This window comes from Tetrao urogallus (assembly GCF_951394365.1).
Source record: "Tetrao urogallus genome assembly, chromosome: 9".
NCBI classification, from domain to species: Eukaryota; Metazoa; Chordata; class Aves; order Galliformes; family Phasianidae; genus Tetrao; species Tetrao urogallus.
Genome location: NC_136822.1, coordinates 9,541,673 through 9,550,918, shown reverse-complemented (window position 1 = coordinate 9,550,918; position 9,246 = coordinate 9,541,673).

Below are 9,246 nucleotides of genomic sequence, written 5' to 3'. Positions count from 1 at the left end.
ATGTTAGCTTTGTTCCCTTATTACGTTACAGAAAGTTTGGCAGAAGATGAAATATATATATATATATATATATATAATTTTTTTTTTGCAAAAAATAAAATAGCAAGTATGCTTTCTTCAGGTTTTTTTTTGTATGACAGCTTTAAAGTAGAAACATGCTGCTGCATACTCCCTGTTTCTAGCTTACCTCAAATATTTGCAGGCTTGTGACTATATGTAGATCTCTGCCACGTTTTGTACTGGGCTCCTGCTGGAGACTTTCATATGCTCTTTGACTGCAACTGGAAGAGGCACTGTTTAGAGAAATACCATTGCGTGGTTGAATCTGGGAGTTCTAATACTACTTTGACAGGATGAAAAACTAGATCTCATCAGATTAACTGTGAGGGGGGAAAGGTGAATGTTGTAGAATTTTGTATGTGAAGGAATGTATTCATGTTTACACTGTAGGGCACTGTGGTCAAAGTAAATAATTCTCATCCTTGGTGGGTTTTTTTGTTTTTGTTTTTTCAAAATAGCATAGGGGTTCTTAATGTTGCTGAAACCAAACTGGAGTTGGAACAAAATGCCACTGAAGATTCTGGTTTAGCTGTGTTATATGCAGATGCAAGTAAGCTTGAATCTGGGAAGTATGTATTTGGAAACCTGAGATAAATACAACTTCAGTAATAAGTTGCTTCCTGAGCACACAGTTAAAATTAATGCAGATGCCTATGAGATTCCACTCAAGTAACAACCACAGCAAGCTCCATCTGTCACTGTCAAAATACAACACAAATAACCTGTTAGTTGCAATACTTCATTGCTTCCAGAGGTGGTCTGAAGTATGTTCCTGGGTACATCAGACTTTTTCCTCTGTGAGTAGATTTAGGCAAAAGCTGTTGAAACTATGATTGTAGCTGTAAATAAGATTGGATCCTTAATGTAGTTGCATCATCTGCTTTTGAGGACGTTGAGTGTTTTGTTCAGATGAAGTCTGGTTTTATATCATATTGAGATGATTGAGCTATTACGCATGAATTCTGATGGTTTCCTTTAGTGTCACCAGAACTGCTTTGTCAGCTCCCTTCTCTTGTTTGTAGTCTGCCCTAAACCAGCCTTGCTTCTGTCTGTAGCATCAGCTTCCTTGTTGTGTTTTTCTTTGTGTCACATGACTGCTTGAAATTGCTGGAAACCCTGTCACATCTTGCATGCACTGCTAATGCGGTTGATTTTACTTTTGCTTTTGGTGTCAGAATATTTTAAAAAGTTGATCAAAGTAAACCAAGTGGGTTGCTCTGCATCACAGAATTGTTTAGTGTGTCTGACAGTTTTTGTCATCTAAAAACTATTCCCCTCCAGCTAAGAAATGGTTTCTTCCTAACAGATTGTGTGTTGGTACCCTTCAACAAAATCACGTCAGGCTCGTTGGAAAGCCTGCTGGGCAAATCAAAACTAGAGAGCAGGCTGGTTGAACAGCAGAGCTGCGTTAATGTTTTGTCTCTTTGTTCTGTAACCAGTTCTGAAGTACTGGTTGTCTTAAATGTTGCTGTTATAACTCAACTGCAAAAATCTGTGTTAATCTGTCACGCAGCTCCCGTGTCTTCGTCTGCTAGATCTACAGCGAGCTTGTGCCAAAAAATTGAGTAGTTGGTTTGGTTTCCTGAATGTATCAACTTCTGGCACTATTCCTGCCCCACCCCTCCCTGCATCTGGGAGATATCAAACTGAAACATATGGGCACAGAGTGACACAGCAAGAGAAGGATCGAGCTCAATAAACAGCCTCTGCATACTTACTCCATGCTGAAGAGTAGTGTATGGTTTGTGGGTTTTTTATTTTTAAATCCTTGAAGCCACTGCTTATGCTGCAGTAACTTGCTTTGAGGAGAGTTATCTTCTGCCTTCTCCCACCCGAGCGCAGTGTGCTGGGGCGGGTTATTTTCCCTTACTTTGTTATTTTGTTTGTTATTGGTAGAACCATGGGACAGGGCAAGGAAAACTTAAAACTGCAGACAGCAGTTTTGGCTTACTTCTTTGCAGTGTCATTTGTGACCTCTTTATGTCCTAGTCCTGAGCAGTGTGAGCATCTCGTCTGTCTCTTGGTTGGCCTAATAAAATAGAGGTTGTTTGTAAGCTGTATATGAGGACAGTGAAGTACTGTCATCCAGGGATAAGCTTAGTAAGAAACTTGGAATAACAAAGTGTAATCTGCCAGTACTGTTTGTACATCACTTGTATTTCAAACTCACAAACATCTAAAAAGCAGTTAAGTGCATATGTTAGCAGTGTTTTCATGCTTGTTAATTCTTCAGTCCTCTTGGAAGATTGTTTCAGTGTGTCATCTCTTGAATTAAATTCTGCAACATACATCTTGAAAGGCACCCTTGCAATTTTGTTTTGCCTGCTGACTATCAGTGTTGTAATCTCATTTTAAATAATTTTCTTCTCACAGTGTCCTACCCTTGGCCCTTACAGAAAGCATTTATGGCCTTCAAGTTGCCAGGCTAAATAATCTGGGCTCTATTAGTCATGTCCTGTAAGAGTATTTTCCTATTCCTTCAACTCTAATTCATCCTTGTTAACCAAGGCCAACTGTGACGGAATAGAGGTTCTAGGTAAATATTTTATGCCAGAGTACTGGAGAATTATTGGTTGCTGTATGTACTGAAGGGCTTTTTCCTCTCTGCCTGTGCCCTGATACTCACAGTGCCAGTGATGTGTAACCACTGATGCTTAGTTCAGTGACGAGGTTCTTGCCTGTAGCAGGGCTTCCTGTTTTAGTACTTGTGTATAGGAGCTGTGTGGTATTACTGCTCTTCACTGCTTTGCAGATGTCTCAGAGTTGTTTGCTGTTCATTACTTTTGACATGAGTATTGTTCAGGAAGGGTGGGAGTAGAAGGCAGCAATTTGCTAGTTTTGATTGTTTGGGGGAAAATAAAAGGGTTGAAGGAAACAGCTGGGGCTTAGATAAATGTATCACTTGAGTAGCTGTGTTGAAACAAGTGGAGATTGTAACAATTAGACAGTTTGTATCTTATTTCACCGTTACCTTCTGCAGGTAGTGGTCTGCTCACAAATACCTTCTGGTGAACTTAGATGCTGATATTTTCCATTTGGATCCTATTTAATGGTAATTAGCTGTTTTAAGTAGTTTTGCATTCAAGAAAAAAATAGTGCATGACCTCTCCTTAAGTCTGAAAGTGATAGTAAGTGCTCTGATCTCTCTGTTCAGAAAACTTTCCGTTCTGGCATTTGCTGATGTTCTGTCATTACTCAAGTAGTTTTTCAAGACTTAATTGCATCACAAATTTAAGATTGTGTGCCTTCAAGTATTCAATATGTGTAAGTGGGCTTAACTTCCAGAAAATGTTCTTTCCAACCCTTTTTTTTTTTTTTTTTTCTTTCAAAATTTGTCCTTCAACCGCAGTAGCAGCATGTAAGTATCTCTAATTTACCTGTGCCTGAAGGAACTACAATATATTAAACAGCTTTTCTTTCTTTCTGTAGTCTGCTTGCAGTAAGAGACAGCTTTGAAGCTGGAAGGAGTGGAAAGCTGTGGTCTAATAGTCCTCATCAGGGAGTACGTGCCGAACTCTAATTCAGTGAGAATATCTTTCTACCTGCTCTCCTAGAGTAAACAAATAAAATCTCATTGCAGTAATGTTATGGAAGGTGTATTTGAAAGAACAAACCTTAAATATTAGTTTCTCACAAAAGTGATTATTCCTAGAAATACCATTAACATTACTGGGATCTCTTTAAAGAGTGGTTTTTTTTTTGTTGTTGTTGTTTTTTACCTTATTGTGTTTCTGGATCATTTTTGCTTCAGGGTTCTTTAAATGCCTTATTTTTAGCCTAAAATACACTGTTGGCAGCTAAGAGGAAGAGAACAACAAAATGGTGTAGTATGTTTAAGTGTTCGGTTGATATGTCAGTGACTCCAGCTGTTTTGTCATAAATATTCTAACTGTCATTAAAGCCTGTTGCTCATCCAGGGATCTCCACACTTCCCTTAAGGAAGATGTTCAGAAGACGTTAACCCAGTGTGCATAAGCTTGTAATAGTTCAGGTGAGAAATTCAAGGACTGAGAGTTCTGTGCTCAGTCTCATGAGTGCTGCTCTGAAATGAAATATTGTGACAAGTAGAAAAGATGCAAGCTATTGTATTTCCCCTGAATCTCAGGTAGCCTGTGTGAAACATAGCTGAACTGCTGCTTGTAAGCCTCTATCATTACACATAATCTAACCTGTTTTAAAAACAAAGCAGCAGCAACAAAAAAAAACTCTGAAGAATTGACCAAAGAAAAACAACATCCATTGATATTAAAAGCAGAAAGTGACAGGTGCGAATCTGTACCTGTAGCAGCTGAAAGCAGAAGCTCAACCTATAGTAGAGTAAAGTGATGTAAATACCTAAGTAAAGAAAGGCAAGGTGCATCCAAAATCAAGGTTGCTAGTTGCTACTTGTATTTCAGGTTATGGTATCCAAGTAGATTTGCACTGGGTGGTGAGCTTGCCCTGTCACTGAAGAGTTGGAGGGTTGGTGGACCACCTCTGAGATGGGAAGAAGTTTAGCATATTCCTTTGTGACTGGGTATGAACTAAACTGCATTGTCTTTTCTGCTTGTGTAGACTGAAACAATGTTTGTGGTGGGAGAAGTTGATCTAATTTCACGTTATTTCAGCAGAATTCTCAAAGTTTTATCAATGACCCTGTGATAAGTTCTGTGTCTGTTCTTTTACATTGTTGGTATAAACTTGTACGGGTGGAATCATTTGTTTTGACTCAATTCCCAAAGATGGGTATACTCAACTGTAACATGAGAAAGCTCTGTGTCACTGCTAGAGTAAAACCAGTAATCGTAGTCTATCTCTGTAGCTTCTGAGGTGTTTGTGTGAGAGGAGGAGCTTGAAGTAATGATATACCCAAAGGTGACAGCTTTAGATAAATGTATGTGGCTGCTGGAGCATCTTCTGGCAAGTACACAAGGCCTTCACTCAGTTTTTGGATAAGAGGAGCCAATTTCTGTTTCTAGTTCGCTTTGGTGACCACGTTCCCTAAGATGATTCTTGAGAAACCTCGTAGAGCTTTTAACTACCACCAGTACTGTGGGATTCTTTGGAGGATAAAGTGGTATTAAGCTGAAAAACTAAAGCGTCAACAGATAGCTCTAATGGCTGACTAGTTTGTGTTTTCTCTCCATCGCCTGTACTGTAATTTTAATGGTAAGTTGTCTTGTGTGAAGAGTATTGTTTGAGTGCAAATAGTGTTATCACTGTTTAGTGTTAAAGAAGATGGCTTAGAAAAAATAAAAGGGGGGGGAGGATAGTGCTGTTTTTGGCTCAAAATGTCTGTTGTATGTCGTTTTAATTATAAAATAATTGCTTTTAAGGTGAAAAGTGTTTCTTTAAAAAAAAAAATCATATATAAAAAAAAAAAACAACAAAACCAAGCCCATAAAACAAAGGCCACTCCCTTCCTTGAGATGCTCAGGCTCTGTCATGAAATGGAATAAATGTATACTGTAATGGCGTAAGCCGACCTGATATTTGAAGCTACAACAACAGGCTGTCTTATGGAGTTGTCTTTCTAGCAAGTTAAAGTAGACATTCATGATTAAAGCATTAATAAACGGTGCTATTTCAATAAGCACTGTTTACAAGCTACTGAACCTGTATGGAGTAGTTCATGGACAGGTTAGACTGTTTTCAAAGTGCAGTACACAGTATCTGTGTACTTTCTACAGGAGAAGCTGTTAAATGCAAAGGAGAGGTACCAATAAAATATAGGAAGCTTAGAATGAAGACACAAAGTTCAACTCAGCATCTTTGGTAACAAATGGGTGTTGGAGATACTGCGACTAACTACTTCAAAGATGTGAACTGGGGAAACAGTGGCAGTAGAGATGGGTAGAACACTTCATTGCTCACTAATCTTATGTGGGATGTGGATGTGCATAACTGACTATCTTTCATTAGCAAAACAGATGTAGGATCAAGGAGAGGCTGCAGCCTTTAGGAAATAACTAAATTTTGCATTTAGTATGGTGAGATGCTGAGCAGAGGGAAGGAAGAAACTGTTCTCACTTCTCGGCCTACAGGTATTTTTTTTTTCCTTCACAAGCCTGTCTGCTTTGTTCTTTAATCCTTCCCTGAAGTCAGTCGTTGCCTGTGTTTGTTTATTACTCAACTGTTATAAAGAGGTGTTCTATCTTGCATCGTGAACAAGCAGTCCTCTTCTTTTGTTTGCCTCCAGTCTGCCCTACTAGTGCATTTTTATTATTCAGCCTAAAATAAATAGCGAGGGAAAAGGGATGTGCAGGATAGTTCTAAGTCTGTATGGCTGTCTTGAGGGCTTTTTAAGAAAGAGCAAACGTGCAAAAATGGTTGGTTTTGTTTAAGAGTTGGTGAATTTTGCATTTTATTTCAGTGCCACATTAACAGTATGAGCTTTTTTCCTGTTTTCAGAAATATTTCAAGAAGACTGGCTAGACAGATGCAGGCTTTGGAGAAAAACCTTTAGTCTTTGTGCACACAAAATATTTAAAAGAAGCCTTGTCTTCCTTTCCTCTTTGCTTCCAGCTCTGGATATGGTCTGCTCTGGATAAGGTACCTGTTTTTGGAGGTAATTGTATGTTGTCGCTTCACTTTTTATCCTACATTAATGCTTAAAAGGTTGCCCATATATCAGGCAATCACAGACAGATTGCATGAGTAGAGGCTTATCAAATCAGCTGTTGTAATATCCAGATATTATAACAAGCCCAAACTCTAGAAGGTTTAGAGCCCTGCTTATTCTTCTGTAAGTATTTCAGACCTGTGGAAAACTGTTCTTTTGATCTGTGTGGTCTGTGAATCTTCTCAGTACACTGGAGAGCTGGAGGGTAACTAAAAAACGTTGAACAGGTTGAGGTGGCATGTTGTAGGTTGTCTCCTTGCCAGGCCAACAAGGAAACTTTCTTCCTACTCTGACCATCAGTAAGGAATTCAGGCTTGGGTAAACCTGGCCAAGTTAAAACTGAATAAACACACCTTGTTTTCCATCAAGATGGTGATCTAGTGAACTGTAACATATAGCTGTGGAGTTAAGGATGTTGCTTGGGTGAGGAAAATATGTGGTAGTCTGCAGGTGTAGGGGTAAGAAGCAGAAAAAGGGGCTGGTGCTAATCATGTGGGAAGGAAGGGGAGGAATTTGTCTTGCTTTTATTTGTATTTTAGGGGGAAAAGTATGGTAGGTTCTTGTTGAGCATAAAACTAAGATTGGCATCCTGCTAAAAATCAGGTTCTAATGTTAAGACTTGCTCAGGTTTAATATCTTAACTCTTTGTGTTCAGTCTCCGTGCGTGTGTGATTTTTTTTTTTTTTTTTTCCCATGCTCCAACCTCCATGTACAATGCCTTGTTTCTCATTTTATTTGTTAGTAATGATGAAGTGTGTTTATAGCAGGGTAAGCAGTCTCATCAGTATGCATGCTGTGAAGTTTTTTCTTGTATAAAGCTCAGTATTCAGGCTCTTGACAATTTTTTTTTCCCATGACCTTTTGAAGTGCAATCGTATAAGCTAATGTTGTATGTTCTTTTGTGTAGTTATGTGAAAGAATAGCTCTGAGCATGGTAAATTCCTGATCCTATCATTGATAGGATCAGCTTAAAGGCAGTTTAATCCTCAGTGTCTAACAGGTGTTGCTCTGGGTGTGACTTCCATTTGTTCAGCTTTAAACACGGCTTCTTTTCTTTTTCTCTGTACATACATTATGTACTCTGATCCATGGTTTGATACAAGGTGAATGTCTTAATGGTGTGTGTTTATGTATTATGTTGTATAGGAATCTTGCTATGTAGCAGGCCCATGACTTCTTTGTGTAGCATTTGGGTGAGAGAAGCTTTGGAGGAGGGTGTGGCCTGCTTCAGATGGCATTGGGAAGGAAGCCTCAACACACATCAGGTACTAAATATTAATGATTTAAAAACAACAACAACAAAAAGGCACCATACCACAAAGCAATGGAAAAGCTCCCCAAAGTTTCCTAATTTGTCTAAAAATTTTCTAATTGTTATCTTGAAAATGCAAAAGCTTGACCTCAATTTTATCTGTAGGTAAGAGGCAACTATTGTCCCCTCCCATTGAAGATGTAGATTTCTTCCAGCTTTCATCTTTTTTTTAACACCTGTATGATTGAACAGGCTTCTCAACTCTTGGGCACTTCCAGCTGAAGGTGAATATTACCAACTGAAGACCCGATCTCCTCCCTCTTTACCTTCTTTTCAAGGTTGATCTGCGTAATGCCCTTACTTAGACATGTAATTTTGGTTTAATCTGTGGCACTCTTCTAATCTGCATGTACAGGCCAACTCCTTTGGTATTTTTTTCTTCTTGCAGTAACTTCTGTAAGTTCCAGTCCCTGAGTTTTTTCACTCATATAGCTAATAGTTCTTCTTTATTTCCTCTTCTCCTTTAGTAACCCAGAAGATGACTGACATCATTGTATATTGATTTGATCTTTGGATGGCCAAGCCATGTTTTAGCAGCTGGGTTCACTAGCTCTCTTAGAACTTTAGATTGCATGACAGAAGTTGATTAGGAGCTTGGCAGGGCTCGAGCAACTTGCCATGCCACAACTTGGAGCATGTATTGTGTAGCAGGCTCTGCAGCTAGAACGTAGCTGTGTACTGTATCAGTCTGTCATGTGGTGCTGTTGCCTGTATCTCAATTTGGGGCTCTGTGTGCCAGATATCGGCTTCACTGATGGAAGCCCTCTGCTGTTACTTTGCCATGCCTGTCTGCTTGGTCTTACTTGACCACCTGCCTGCTGGTTTGTCCTCATCTTGGTGATTTCACAGATCTGTATTTTGTGAAGAACTGCTGCTTCTGTTCAATTTATTTAAAAAGCTGTACTCCAGTGACTGCTAACAAGCCGAAACAACTCTTGTGTAAGCACCAGGTAGCAGAATTGTGTACTGGGACTCGAATAGCACAAACTTCTCTGTTCAGTAGCTTGTTGACAGGTAACAGTCAGTTCAGAGTTCCTGTAAAGGGTGGAGTTAAGCTCTTGCTGTATCAGCTGAGTTGGCAGGGAGATTTTGATCTGATGTAGATGGACAGAAGAAACTTTGGAAGTGCAGATTGCTTGCTTATGATGAGGTGGCTTAAATATCTCTGGACTTCTTCTGGAGTTGAGCTTTTGTTGATTGACTCACAGCTGTCTAGACTGTACTCTACTGAACACACTAGCTGCTAGGTCCCCAGGCTTTTGATAGCCTTCAT